This window comes from Nylanderia fulva, unplaced genomic scaffold, assembly GCF_048542155.1.
Source record: "Nylanderia fulva isolate GAGA-0341 unplaced genomic scaffold, ASM4854215v1 Scaffold104, whole genome shotgun sequence".
Lineage (NCBI taxonomy): Eukaryota > Metazoa > Arthropoda > Insecta > Hymenoptera > Formicidae > Nylanderia > Nylanderia fulva.
The window spans coordinates 38,911-55,178 of record NW_028189237.1 but is presented as its reverse complement, the minus strand read 5'-3'; the positions used below and the strand labels follow the sequence as shown (position 1 = coordinate 55,178).

General features: G+C 34.1%; 1 pseudogene; it reads right to left on the bottom strand.

Moving 5' to 3' along the window:
* Positions 1–7,043: 7,043 nt before the first annotated feature.
* LOC146725095 (uncharacterized) lies at positions 7,044–12,158 on the bottom strand (annotated as a pseudogene).
* Positions 12,159–16,268: the final 4,110 nt, after the last annotated feature.

The window sequence follows — 16,268 nt, the reverse complement described above, 5'->3', positions numbered from 1 at the left end:
GTTAAATGGTTGGGATTGTTGGGAATGTGAAAAAGTAAATATTAATATTACATAATAAAATCTAAATAGTTCCCTCTTACTTTATACATTTTTTTATATATATTATAAATCTCTTTATAATATTTATTTTTATATATAATTTCTAGTATTACAAGAGTCTATCTTTGTCTAAAACAGAGTTACAGAAGCGAAAAAATAAATGCTCAAGACATAGGAAGAAATATGAGAGACCACATACACCAAAAGGTATATATAATGTAGATATATTTAATATATATGTTTCTAATATATATATATATATATATATATATATATATATATTTTAGGGTGTCATTTTAGAGCAACATTTTTTTTCTTGCTCCTACCCGAAAAACTTTTATGATATAATTAATAAAAAATCCTCGCGAAAGCGCAGCTTTGTACGTCAACATTTAGAGGTCGCGCAATATGCTTTTATTTTTCCATTTAATTAACATGGGAAAGTTTTAATATTTTGCAAAACTGGTATATCTCAGCCGGATTATACGTTAAAATTATTTTAAATACATGGTTTTGTAGGAAATTGAATTCCCTACAAAAAATGTAATATGATCAAAACTTGTAAATTCAACGGCTTATCCGTTACATTCGTTTAACTGAATTGGAAGATTAACGAGTATAACGGGTAAACCGTTGGATTTACAAATTTTGATCAAAGTACATTTTTTGTAGGCAATTTAATTCCCTACAAAACCATGTATGTAAAATAATTTTAACGTATAATCCGGCTGAGATATACCAATTTTACAAAAATTAAAACTTTTTTATGTTAATTAAATGGAAAAATAAATAAAATGAAAGCATATTGCGCGACCTCTAAATGTTGAGGTACAAAGCTGCGCTTTTGCGAGGATTTTTTATTAATTATACCCTAAAAGTTTTTCAGGTGGGAGCAAGAAAAAAAATGTTGCTCTAAAATGACACACCCTAATATATATATATATATATATATATATATATATATATATATTAATTTATTTATTTATAAAATGTTTTTTTTTAATTCAGAATTGAAAAAGTATACCTGTACGATCAAATATAACAGGAAAGTGTATCGAACATCCATCTTCATTGTTCAATGAAATTTCAGTAAATGATACATTTTGTGCTTTACTTGTACTGATGAGAGATTTTTTTTGTGTCTTATTTATTTGTTCCTCGAGATTAATATCAAAATCTATTTCTTGTACTTTATTTATTATTTTACATGAAGGTCCTGGATTCATGCGTTTATTGACGTCTTTTTCTAAAACAAAATTATTTTATTTTATTTTTTAAAAATATTTATGAGTGTCTCATAACACGCATTACATCTTTCATGAGCAGATAGAAAGGACTAAAATTAATCAAAAAGTTTTGTAAAATTTTGTAATGTTTGTAATAATTAAAATGTATACATTCATTCGCAGATCTTTACATAAATTAATTTCTTGTTAATTATTGCAAAAATTGCAAAATATTTTTCTAGTCAATTTAATCCATGTTTTTTACTGCACGAGTAGTGTGCTATTCCTTTATCGAACACTCTGTGTGTATGCGTGTGTACATTGCGTACACACAGGATGTCTAATGAGATGTGTGTGTAAAATATTTTTTACATGGATTTTGAAAACTTACTTGTGTTATCAGAATCAGGTAGAGTAGGAAAATCTGCTGAATTTGAAATTTCATCATCCGATGAACTTTCATTAGTTGATAAACTTTGTGATTCGTTTGTATCATAAAGATATTTTTTCTTTTTCCGAATTCTTTTTCTTTCAGGATCTGATGTCAAATCTGATGTGTCTTCTGCTGTACACGTCTTTGCTCTTGCTTTTACTAAATCATCTATAACGAAAGAATGCAATATATAGTATGCGTAATAATTACTTATAAAACAAAAATAAATATGACAACTAAATGTTTTATAATAAATTAATTCTTTAAATATCACTTACTATAGGTACGTTCACTTCCCACTTTTCGAATTGTTGAGGAGCTTCAAGAAATCAGGTTGAAAAGAAAAACTGAATAAGTATGCACGAGAAACGTGGTATACGTTAGCATGGCTTTATTGGTACTGAACTTTTTAGCTAAGAGACAAAGGATAGCACGCACGCTATCTGTATCAAATATTATGTGTGCGCTTGCGTCAGGTCTGGTTACGAAAAACGAGACACCTGAGACGCGCGAAAACTTAATTTCTAACACTCCCGCCGTTTGAGTGCGTAACAGCATTGATCAGCCCCAAACATGAACATAGATTATCAAATTGATTCTTTGGCAGTGCTTTGGTGAATATATCTGCACGTTGCAGATTCGTTGGTACATATTGCACTGAGATATCACCGTTTTTTACCATCTCTCTAATATAATGATACTTAATATCTATATGTTTAGTGCGTTTGTGGAACTCCGCGTTTTTGATTAATCGAATTGTACTTTGATTATCAATAGCTAATACTGTTGCACTCTCGGATAAGAATCCTAAATCACTCGCCAGTTTTCGAAGCCATATGGCTTCTTTTGCAGCCGCTGCTGCCGCCACGTACTCGGCTTCCGTGGTGCTCAACGTCACAAGTTTCTGACGTTGGCACGACCACGTTACAATGCCGCCTGCAAGACAGAACGCATAACCCGTGGTTGATCGCCGAGTGTCTACATCACTTGCAAAATCGGAGTCGCAAAATCCGACGAGTTCAAATTTGCTCCTGCCGTTTGTGTACAATATCCCGATCTCGACGGTCCCGACAAGGTAACGAAAGATGCGTTTAACGGCTTGCCAGTGGCTTTCGTTGTACTTACTTACATATTTGCTCATCGAGTTCACAAAGTACGCGATGTCTGGCCGTGAAACTACCGTGAGAAACATGAGGGAACCTACTGCCTCTCGATATGGCACTATCATAGCATTCTCTTCGACCGATTCGTTTTTAGTTAATATGGTATGAGGATCGGCCGGCACACCCATTGCTTTTGCATCGCTCATTTTAAACTTGTCGATTATACGACGAGTATAGGACCCTTGGTGAATGAAAAGAGTTTTATTTTCTCTATCTCTTTCTATTTGTATCCCGACAAAGATATGACCATCACCTAGGGTGATTTCGAACACGCTTTGCAAAATTTTAATTATTGGCTCTAACACACGACGCGATTTTACTGCAATTAACCCGTCGTCCACAAACAACGCTAAATATACTTCGTTGTCCTCAACACGACCCTGGAAGATGCATTTATCGGCCCTGCACTCTTGAAAGTCGAATTTTTTAAGAAAACTGCAGAATCGCTTGTTCCAACACCGAGGTGCCTGCTTGAGACCGTATAATGACTTATTCAATATACATACATAGTCACGACCTTTTCCGTTTTCGACCTTGAAACCCTGAGGGATCTCCATGTAGATATCTTCACTGAGTTTGCCATAGAGAAACGCAGTTCGCACGTCAAACTGCATGAGCTCCATGTCCTTTTCTGCCACCATGGCAAGCAGGACTCGTAGCGAGTCGTATCTCACGACCGGGGAGAATGTTTCCGTGTAATCCAGACCCTCTTTCTGCAGGAATCCTCGAGCGCAGAGTCGAGCTTTGTGTCGATGTCTTCCCTGACGTGTCTTGTAGCGTCTTGAACACCCACTTAGAATCTATGGGTTTTCGATCGTGCTTCCTCGGCACGATTGTCCACGTTTCGTTTCTTTTGTGTGCCTCGAGCTCTTCATCGACAGCCTTGCTCCACTCTTCGACCTCTGGACTGTTCATTGCCTCCTGAAACGAACTGGGTGGATTAGTTTCGGCAATATCAATATCAATTTGATACCTTTTCGGCGTCTTGAGTACACTTCTGTCTCGGAGTTGTCTCGGAGACGTATTGCTCTGTCTGGCATTGACTTGTGCCGCCACTTGTGGCCCTGCTTGTGGTACTGCTTGTATTTCTTCACCAGGATTCGGTTCGTCAACTTCTTCTTCTTGGACGTCCTCGATGTCCTCTTCTTCATTGACAGGAAACGTGTACTCCTCGATGTCTTCTTCTCTCGTTGTCATCGGCTTCATGAACGATCCTTCTTTGAAGATCACATCTCCTGACACTGAGACTCGCCTCGTACTTGTATCATACAGACGATAATTGGGCGAATCGCCTTGATATCCGACCATGAGCAATTTTTTCGCCTTTGGGTCAAATTTCTTCCAAAACTGTTTATCTATATGCATGTAAGCCTCGGAGCCAAACACTCGGAGATGAGACAAGTTTGGTGTCCTGCCCATCCATATTTTATACGGTGTTTTACTGTTGCTTGTGCTGGATACAGTTCTATTCAGCACGTAAACTGCTGTACCGACCGCTTCAGCCCACAGTGAGAGCGGCAGATTCTTGGCTTGGATCATTGTGCGCGCACTTTCAACAATGGTCCTGTTGTCGCGTTCCGACTTCCCGTTCTGTTGTGGAGTATAAGGTGCGGTGGTCTCAAAGATGATTCCCCGAGCAGCAAGATATTGTTTGATTTCATGATTAGAATACTCACGCCCGTTGTCAGAGCGCAGCGTCTTTATTGGTCGTCCAAATTTGTTGGCGACGAGGGTCTCAAATTCTTTGAATCGGGCGACAACTTCTGACTTGTGTTTAATAAAATAGGCGTAGCGAAATCCTGACGCATCATCCTTAAATGTGACGAAGTATCTTGAGCTCCCTGGGGACTCGACCGACATTGGCCCACAGACATCCGAGTGTATTACTTCGCCAGGTTGTGTGCTTCTCTTTGTCTCTTCCCGTTTAAACGCTAGCCGGTGTGATTTTCCGAGAGGGCATGTATTGCAAAAGAAGTCGTCTACGTCAGATAGCTTTACTCCACGAATCACACCCCTCTTTATCATGTCCTTAAACACTCGAGAGTTGACATGTCCCATGCGTTCATGCCACACGCGTAAACTAATCGTTGACATGTTTGCTTCACAACTGCCACGTGTGCCTTTTACTTTAAAGAACATTCTGTATATTTTGTTCTCTTGTTTCACGCCACTTGCAACGATTTCTCCATCTCGCTCAAATGTTACGTTTCGTCCTTTGAAGGAAACGTCGAAACCTTTTGTGGTGCACACCCCGACCGAGAATAAATTTTTCTTTATTTTAGGAACGTGCAGGACATTTTCTATACGCGCTTCGCACCACTTGCCGTTGACGAGCTTTTCAACGATAATTGTGCCGGTACCGACAACATCGCACACTTCGTTATCACCGAGCGAGATCGTCAGTCCACTGCTAGGGTAATATTCGCTGTACCAGCCCCGTCGGTACGTTATATGTCGCGACGCGCCACTGTCGGTAATCCACACTTCACTTGTATCAGCTGTCAAGAGCCGCACGACATCCGCGTCCGATGGTGCTGTTCTCACAGGAACTTGTTGCCTGCCGCCTCGTGGACCGGAAGTCGCAACGAACGCACAATCCTTTGTTTTGTCGTTATTTTTCTTTTCACTGTTGTCTCGCATTTTCTTGGGACAATTGCAGGCATAATGCCTTTTTTTCTTACAGTAGAAGCACTCCACGACTTTGTCAACGGTTTTGTCATTTTCTTGGATTTTCTTCGCACTCGCGGTCACTTTCTTCTTTCCGCTAACAGTCACTGCGACAAGTGCACTTGCGACATTCTCGTCGTTTTTGTGCCTGTTTTCTTTCTTGATGAGTTGTTCGAGCAGGTTTCCCAGCGTCTGATTTTCATTCGGAACGCTGTCCCAAGCTGTCTGGAGTGCATTGTACCGCGCCGGTAGGCTTCCCAGGATTTTTGCCATCACGGCCACGTTGGACACATTTTCACCAACGTCTTTCAGCTGCGTCGCCATATTCTGCACATGTGCCACGTGCTGAACGACCGAGTCGTTCATGCTCATTCTATACTCATGGAATTTCTGCATAAGTAAGAGTTTATTCGACGCAGATTTTTGCTCATGTATGCTGCTTAGTTTGTCCCACATCTCCTTTGCTGAGGTGCAGGTTAGCAGGCTCTCTAGGTAAATTTTCTCCATTGCTGTTGAGATGAAGTGCATTGCCTTTGCATTCTCCTTCACCCATTTCTTTCTTTCGGCAGCTGAGGCTTCCGCCGGTATGTTCCTCTCGCCGGAGACCACGTCCTCGATCCCGTGCGCCATGAACAGCGTGTTCATTTGGAACTTCCACGCTTGGAAGTTTGTACTGTCGAACTTTGTAACACTCCTTGTCGACATTTCTTCGGACATCTTTGAGGCTCAAAATCGCTCGCGTGCCCCGTACCCGTAACTTCACGCTTGGACCAAAAAACGATCACGTTCGTGTCTCGCGAAACGAAAGTCTTTGTTCGCGTGCCCGCTTTTTCGTAACCGACTCTCTTTTAACGAGATTCCTCACAGAGCTAGGGTATCTGGGCCCATAACCTGTTGAGAAGCTTCAAGGAATCAGGTTGAAAAGAAAAACTAAATAAGTATGCACGAGAAACGTGGTATACGTTAGCATGGCTTTATTGGTACTGAACTTTTTAGCTAAGAGACAAAGGATAGCACGCACGCTATCTGTATCAAATATTATGTGTGCGCTTGCGTCAGGTCTGGTTACGAAAAACGAGACACCTGAGACGCGCGAAAATTTAATTTCTAACACGAATTTTAAATAATGGCCATACACCGAATACTGGTTTTTCACATACTGCGACAGAATGAATTAATTTTTTGCCAGTGTATGGTGGCCAATAACACATATCATCATGCACCCATGCGACCGGTACAGCTTCGACTAAATTTTCTTCTATAAAATGTACTACTATCCACTCCATTGGGCAACTATATATCTTATATTCTTATTGTTAGTCTAAAGTCGAAATAATTACAAAACTCTTTTTATTCTCATTTGGTTAACAAAGCTTAACATGCAACACACTTAATAATACTTAATTTACTATAACTACTTATATAATATTTAATATAGATTTCTTCTCAATATCGTATTTACATAAGATATATACATATAATTACATATATATATACATTTACACATTTATATTATTAACATAATGTATGAAGGAGAGGAAACACAACATAAGTATTATTATATGGGAAAATTATCATTTTGTTGGAAATATCTTCCACTAGTGACATAGATAATTCTCCGAGTTTATGTACTGAAAATATATCAAAATTTGAAGATTGAAATGCTTCAGAAATAAAACTTGTTATATTAATAAATTTTTTGTATTACACGTGCAGGCAATGTGGCACTTTCGGTGCATGTTTTCTGTGCCGAAAGCGGCCGATTTCCCCCGCCGCCATCTAGCGGCGACACGGTGAGTGAATAAGTCGGTTTCAAAGCCATTATCTACGGTTGAGCCGCGTTAAAAGTCATTGTATACGGCTCAAGCCGTAGGAAATGTATTGAAACCGGCTATTCCCCCACCGTGCCGCGGCAAGATGGCGGCGTACGATCGGCCGCCTCGCGCACAGAAAACGCGCCGAAACAGCCACTTTGCCTGCACTTGCAATACAAAATAGTATGTGTATCAAGTGCGGATTGACAATTGTTCACTCGTGTGGGGTGGTCGCACTCGCCTTCGGCTCGTGCGTTCATCCCCCGCACTTGTGACCAATTGTCAACTTTCCGCACTTGATACACAATATACTATTCCCAATTAAGTAGTACTTATTATCTTTTATAGCAAAATTTTCTATCAACATAATACTCTTATCTTTTAAATAACAGCAATTATCTCCAAAACGTGTACTAAACGACACATTATTTATAATCAATTTTTTAAATTGAACAGAAAAATGTGTCATAGATAAAGGACTTTCATGATGTTCTAGTACCATTTGCAATTTTATTTTTTTTAACAGTTTAGTTATCAATATATTTTGTAACTCATGAATACGCTTTACAAGTTGTGCTAATGGATAATGAGATTTTCTAACTAATCGTTTTAGATATTGCATGTAATTTTCAAAAGGAAATGCACTGTAAAGATCTAAAGGTCCAAAAACTTTGCAATTATCAACAACATGAATTAATCCATGTACATTGTGTGAAGTGTATTCTGCTCCATAAATGACTTTAAATTCAAAGTGATAAATATAAGGCCAACTTATCGAGCTGAATATTCGAGATGTTCAGTCAACTACCATTTATTACATGTATAAATTATAAAACTACAGTCATTATATTAAAACTAACGCAAATTACAATCATTCTATAAACGTTTCGACCGCACGCGGTCTTCTTCAGTATAATTATTGAAATATAAATTCTTACAATTCACATAATATCGAAATTTAATTATAGTTATTCAGAATCAAGAGTTTTTGAGCAATTAACGCGTGTTTCAATCCGTCCTGTCCAACAATGTTCGCCTCGATATGATCTCTGATTTTGTTCAGATCTCGGATAGTTTCATCGTTAATATGCGAGAAATTAACCCGTTCCGTAGGCGCTGCGATTAATAAAAAATTACCGATCAACGTATGTCCAAATTATAATATGTATCCCCTACAATTGGTAGTATGCTTACCTATCATCGTTCTTCTTGACAATTTTGCTACTTATTAACAGTTATTAAGGATGACACATAACAAACCAACAATACAGAAAGACAGCTCATTTTAAACTCTACTTGATCGGAGAGCGTGCGTGTTTATATATGATCTAATATCTATGTTTTACTCGTTAATGTCCTATTTGTCCTATTATTATTTATTGTTCGCTAATATATCCAAAATATCAAAATACGACTCGCTAAGTAACTCAGTATCTTTGTTTAAATTTAGTCCATTTTTTTGTTCCTTGATATGTAGCATCTCAGAAATGAGTCTTTTATAATAATTATTTTCGTTGTCCATGATCTTAACATTGTCCCAATTAAAAGTATGATGTTCATTTATTATGTGTTCAGAAATTACTGAATGTTTCGTTGAGTCCAACCTAATATTATTTTTATGTTCTTTTATTCGCGTCTGCAATTGCCTCTTTGTTTGGCCTACATAAGATGCATTACAATTATTGCAACTGATCTTATAAACCACATTCGAATTGCATGGATGTTTAGTTTTATCTTTCTGCGCTTTAAGGGGTTATACCTACCTGCAAACTTCAAAAAAATCGATTTTTGGATTTTGATATTTTCTTAAAGTACATACTTTCAAAAATATTCCCTGCAAATTTCAAGTCAATTCGACAAAAATTAACGAAGTTATGTGAGTTTAAAGGTATACTGGTGTGAACGTATCCTGCTGTTTAGAAGCAGGGTACAGAAACGGGTCTCAGGTATCGAACGGCAGCTGCGACGCGGACAAAAGCGGTCTCTATACAAAGCCAAAATATATATAAATAAATAATATATATAAATATATATAAATATATATATAAATATATTATTTGGTTGTGAACTTAATTTGAAACTTCAAATGCGTTTTTCTCAAAACAGCATTTTTAAAATCGGTGACCAAAATATCTCGAAAACCGCTGCATCGATTAAAATAAAATTTGGTAGACATCTTTAATACTAAAAAATCTAGTGCCCGATCGTGGCTTTTGTTTTTTCGTTGCGTATTTTTTTTTAATAATAAAAAAACGAGCGAATTTTTGGTAGCAAAATCATACCTTCAAATTTGAACAGCCGCCATTTTGTCGCAAATTAATTTTTCAAAAAAATGAACGATCGGGCACTAGATAATCTTATATATTAACTAAATTTCTCGGGTTTTTTGATTTCTGGTAAACCAGTTCAAAGTTAGAGTGGTCACCGCAAAACGCTTTTCAAAAAACTGCTTCTGGAAGATTAAGCATATCTTTTTTATTTATCAACATTTTGCAATAAAAAAAATACTAAATAATCTTTGAAATATATATATTTGAAAACATAAATGTTCCTTTCCAAAGCACTTCAAATATTTAAAAAAAAAATTCTCAAAAATACGTGTTTTTCAGACCTTGCAGGTAGGTATAACCCCTTAATAATATTATCCAGTTTGTTGAGACATCTATACCCTACCATACAATTTTTATTTTTTACCGAGGAAACAATCATTTTTGAGATCCTATCTATATACGGAATGACAAAGAATTTTTTATTAACCGAGTCATTTCTTATACTTTTTGTTCTTTCTATGTTGGCCTGTCTCTCTATAATGCTCCCCTTAGATATGATGTGTTCTATCCGATGATTAATTTTGTTAAAAATCAGATCAAGAGGGTAACCATTGCTTCTGAGTATATTAATAATTAACTCCAAATTTTTATTAAAAAATAGTGGATGTGATAGCAATAGACATCTGTCTACAAGGTTATATATTATTCCAATTTTGTGGCATAATGGGTGGTTTGAATAAAATGATAACGTCCTTCCTGAGAAGGTTTCTTTTTGATACCAGTCTATATATATTTTGTTATTAATAATTTTAAGTGATAAATCTAAGAAATTCAAGCTATGGTTAACCTCTTGTTCGACCGTGAATTTAAGTCTTTCATGATAGTTGTTAAAATTATTCACAATCTGAGTCATATTAGTCATAGAGGTGGCCACTATTATGTCATCCACATAACGAAAATAAAACAAACATTCCAAATTCAACGCTTTGAGAACTGTATCCTCAAGATCTTGCATAACCAGGTCTGCAATAATTGGTGATAACGGTGACCCCATAGGGGTCCCAAACGTCTGTTTATAAATTATGTCATCAAATGTAAAATATGTAGAAGTCAATATGAATTTTATACCCCCCAAAAATTCGTTTTTCGGTATTTTAGTATTTATTCCAATGTGATCCCATCTATCGTTAATACCGTCAATCGCAAGATCCAGAGGAACGTTCGTAAACAAAGACACCACATCCAAGGAAAACATCCTATCATTCTCATCAATCTTTTTACCAGACAATATGCTGTACAAATCAAAACTATTATTAATATGACTTTTCGCTTTGGGTAGGCTAGTTCGTAAGGTGTTTTGTAAAAACGAAGCCAGCGAGTATAGAGCTGTATCAACCGATGAAACTATGATTCTAACTGGATAGTTTTCCTTATGGATTTTAGGTAATCCATACGCTTTTGGAAGGAGAGAATCACTACAACGTATAATTTGGACATACGTTGATCGGTAATTTTTTATTAATCGCAGCGCCTACGGAACGGGTTAATTTCTCGCATATTAACGATGAAACTATCCGAGATCTGAACAAAATCAGAGATCATATCGAGGCGAACATTGTTGGACAGGACGGATTGAAACACGCGTTAATTGCTTAAAAACTCTTGATTCTGAATAACTATAATTAAATTTCGATATTATGTGAATTGTAAGAATTTATATTTCAATAATTATACTGAAGAAGACCGCGTGCGGTCGAAACGTTTATAGAATGATTGTAATTTGCGTTAGTTTTAATATAATGACTGTAGTTTTATAATTTATACATGTAATAAATGGTAGTTGACTGAACATCTCGAATATTCAGCTCGATAAGTTGGCCTTATATTTATCACTTTGTTTTCAATATACGAGCGACAATTGTATTAATTTGACTTTAAATTGTTTCACAAAAAATATTAATAATAAACATGCATATTCTAAACACTTTGTATATAAATTAGCATTAATAAAATTTTAACAGCAATATGTAAAGATATAAAATGTAAGTATTTGTCAGATGAAAGGATATTTTTTAAAACAACTGGACCACAATACAATAAAAAAAATCTAAATTCAGTTGCTTTCCAGCGTGCAACTTCATTTAAAGACCGGGTTTTTCTTACAAAATCAGGAGGAATACAAGATTTTATTTCAATGAGATAACTTGAAATAGATTGTATGTTGGTTTTTGATAATCTATGTGAAATAGGTCCAAAGAGCCATATATTTATTAGTTTTTTTACTACGCCAAGGCATACTAAATGCATGTATTCAAGAGGGAAACTTTTTATCATGTTAATCGAAGGTATTGTTTCTAAAATTGATGTTCCTGTATGATGTTCAGGTTGAACTCTATTACGGAAATTTTCATCCGTTCTTTCAAAATAATTTATTTCAGGATAACACACTCTGGCTTTTATATATTTTCCTCTTTGCATACATTTAGTACATGCAAAAAATCCAGTGTGACCTTTGCAAGAAGTAATGAGTGATTTTGCTGGAGCATCACATATAAATGCTTTAATTGCAAATTGTATAGCATGATTATTATAAATAAAACCATCTTCCGATAACTTTATAGCTTCATCTGTAAAATCTTGTAAAAACAAATTAACATCATTAGGTTTTTCATAACCATGATAGATACCTATCACAGATACATATTGTGGATATTCAGATATTGAGCATAATATTGGATATATCTGACTACTGGAACTTTTGCTTAAAGGCAAACCATCAATATTAATAAACAAATTAATTTTTTCTGGCTGTTTTTCTAACAAATTAATTAAATTTTGAACTGCAAATTGAATTCCCATGTGTACATAAGTGCCTGAACCTACAGATTTGTAGGGTACATGTCGAGGAATACAAAGTAAAGTTCTGGGATCTTGAGGCAAAGAAATATTTGTTTCTAGTTTTAATAAATTTAATAAACTTCGTAAGGCGTTATGTGAAATATTATATGATATTGCCCATGATCGTAATTTATTAATAAAATTATTACTTTGATTATGTAAATTTTGATTTTCTATATTTTGTTGTGATATTGGAGTATCATTTTTAATAACATTATCATAGTTATCAGAAGATAGGCTATATAAGTCATGTAAAACATTAAAGCAATCTGTATTAAAACAGTTCTCTGTTTTATAAGTACTATTACATTGGAAATCTGTATTTTTTGTAATTAAAACATTATCATTTATACAATCATATTTAGAATTATTACAATTCTCCTGTGATAATGTAAAACATGTTGCGCTTTCTCTTTTAACATTTCTATAAGAAGTCGCTTTACTACGATTATATTATATTTGTTCTTGGAAAAATTAATGTGGGATTCTTAATGATAAATTAATTTTAAAAGAGCTTGTAAGAAATCAAAGGTTAGAAAATCTATCACTGTAAACAAATAATACAACGTGAGGAAATGATAATCATATTTATTGTTTTTGATAACAATTAATATATACTTACCTTCTCAATAAGAGTTCCTTTTTCTGTACAAGCTTACACACTTTTTATTTATCGTACACTATACATATACTATGAACGGACTCAACGGACTGTATGTACTTATTAATAAAAGCGGAAAAGAGATAATAAATGATTGCTCCTCCTTCTGTACTTTCTGAACGCCATCTACATCTTAAATACATTTGAATATTCTGTGAACATTTATGGAATATAAACAATATATTCTTACAACTGATTTTAACATGTTCTAGGTAGATTTATAAATTATTCTTTATAAACAAGGATATTCTATAGAGATGTATAGATGATTTCTTTGAGAATATTCTCAAAAAAATATTTTTGATGCTACATAGAATATTCATGCAATATTGTGTGTTATCTGGGTCTGGTTGCGTTTGTTTTAAGACTGCATCGACGCCCTTTTAAACAAGCATCCGTGTATATTTTTATTGGTAGGTCTTGGTCAAATATTGCCAAGATCGGTTCCGAACATAGCAGTTCTTTAGTTGTCTCGAATGATTTTTGACATTCGTCTGACTATATAAAGTTTTGATTTTTTCTCAGTAAGTTATGCAATGGATCTAAGATTATTGCCGATGAGTCGCGTGTCGTGGCTCACGGAAGAGAGAGCCCACGGAAGAGAGAGCCGCGCTTTTCGGCGCGCGCCAACGCTAATCGCCGCGTGCGCGTTCTCCAGCGCGCGCATGTCCGTCGATCGTCGCGCGTAATCCGGATCGATATTTCTTTCCTTTTATCTATGAAAATGGGTATCTTTCAACAGAGTCGATTTTCTTTTTTTTCATAAACGAATTGACGTTTTATAAGATAACTCTTTATCTTTCGAGAATTGACTGAGATTGATCAAACCAAATCACGTTGCTGTAAAAACAAAGTATTTATTTCGTCTGTTTATTACAGTATTTACATTATTTACAAACGTTTTCACCTGTAAGAACAAAGAAACGCCAATTAAAGTTTATTCTCCAATCCATCAATTCCCTCTTTCTACCGTCCTTGATCACTATTCTAATTTATCTGATAATCACTTTTCTCGTGTATTTCACTACGTGGTTTTCTCCTCCTCGTACAGAACGATCTCTACCTTACCCGCATTCAAAAGCGCGGCAATTTCAATTTAAAGAAATATATTTTCTTTACATATATATAATATATATAATATATATAATGATATTTATGTAAATAATGTATATTTACTTTGTATTTCTGAATAAGCATTCTGACCTGATGAATTGTATCCTAAAATATATTAAAAAATGTATTATACAAATACAATTACATATCTAATTGTCATTAATTCAAATTTCTATACCTTCTATTATAATCGGTATATCTCTGAAATTCTGCTGCTTTGGTGTCGATACTAAAATTTCTATAATTAAAAAATATAATATAAAAGTTGAAAATATATAAAAAAGTTATAAGATGTATAGTGACTGTTATTATACAATTTGTTACATATATATATATATATATATATACCTTGCTCTAAATGCATTTCATTTTCGTCATTATTTATATCTGCTGTTTCGACATCAGAATCTTCATTGTTTAAGCCAAAATCTTCAGGTGGAGTAGGAATAGTATATGATTTTGAGTGAAAATTGTTACGTGGAACAGAATGTGATTGTTTCTCTATAAAAAAACCGACAAGATTAAAAACCAACAAAGTTAAAAACTGACAAGGATCTATTTAAAAATCGAATCATAAAAGTGTCTGCGACACTCTTGTATATAATTAATATATGTAATATAATATAATATAATATATTATATACACTTTATTTCTACATACGTCTCTTATTAGAATTTGTATCCTGTTCATGAGACTCTTCTTCTGAATCGTCATCGTTGAATCGTACAGATGGTACATGCTGTCCTCACCCCAAGGTTTTATCATCCGTTACTGTATGTACTGTCCGCTGCATTTTTTCTTGCAGTGTCTAAGCTTGCTATTATGGAAAAAGGTTAATATTTATATTAATTGTAACAAATCACCATCATAAAATATTTTTCTTAAAACACAATTTTTTAAAACGTTATTGTCAAAAATATTTTCTTACACATACACACACAATATTTTTAATAAAATATACACAAATATAAATAATAATGTAAAATCAAACGTAAACAAAAACAATTATATATAACTCTAAAAAGTGTATTTTGTGTAAAACAAATATTTGTTAAATTTTGAAAAAAAAATACATTTCATATTTCTTTTATGTTATGGATTATATATAGATATAGATAAAATAAAAATATATAAATAGTTACCACAATATTTTATTATTTCGACGTTGTAGAGGTACCACGTGTCACAATTCGGAGTTGAATAATTCGTCATTAATAAAGGAGTATTTGAATTACGAGGTAGCCACCAACATTGGATTTTTTTCCTTCTTTCTCTGCTGCCTTCAGCCATATCGTTGGAATTTCGGAATAAGTAAAATCCGAAAAAAATTTCACTACCGCGTACTTTGTTTTTTCTTTTGTAGCAAGTGCCATTCTACGGTATAAAATTATTCTATATAAAATATTTTTTCAATAAATATGTAAATCAATATTTTTAATTAACAAAAACAAAAAACCTGTCAATAACTGAAGTAAAGAGCGAAGGAATCAACAAAGTAGTCTTCGTATATCTTCGCAAATAATCTAGTATCAGTCTTCGATTACATTTCTCTTTTTCTGTATTTAATTTTTATCGTTATGCCAATTTTGCTATATATATGTTTATTCTAATAAATTTTATAATTTGATTTATAAGTTTTCACGATTGTGTTTACGAACAGTATGTATATTCAAATGTGTATATAATTAATTGTATATGTATAAGTATTCTTTAATATTATTTCTCATATTCCTTAATTTTCTTGCTTAATTTTCGCAATAACATCGCGTTTGGCTCAATGGCCGAGAAGAAGGAGGTGTATATCGTGGTATATAAGTATATTTTTTATATTATATATATTTATCTGTTTCACTTTTTTACATTTTTATAGTATTTATGTTATAAAGATTAAATTAAGTTTCAATGCAAATTATTCAATAATTTTTCATATATGTAAGTTCAAATATTAAAAATGAATGAAATCTATATGCTCATATTATTTAT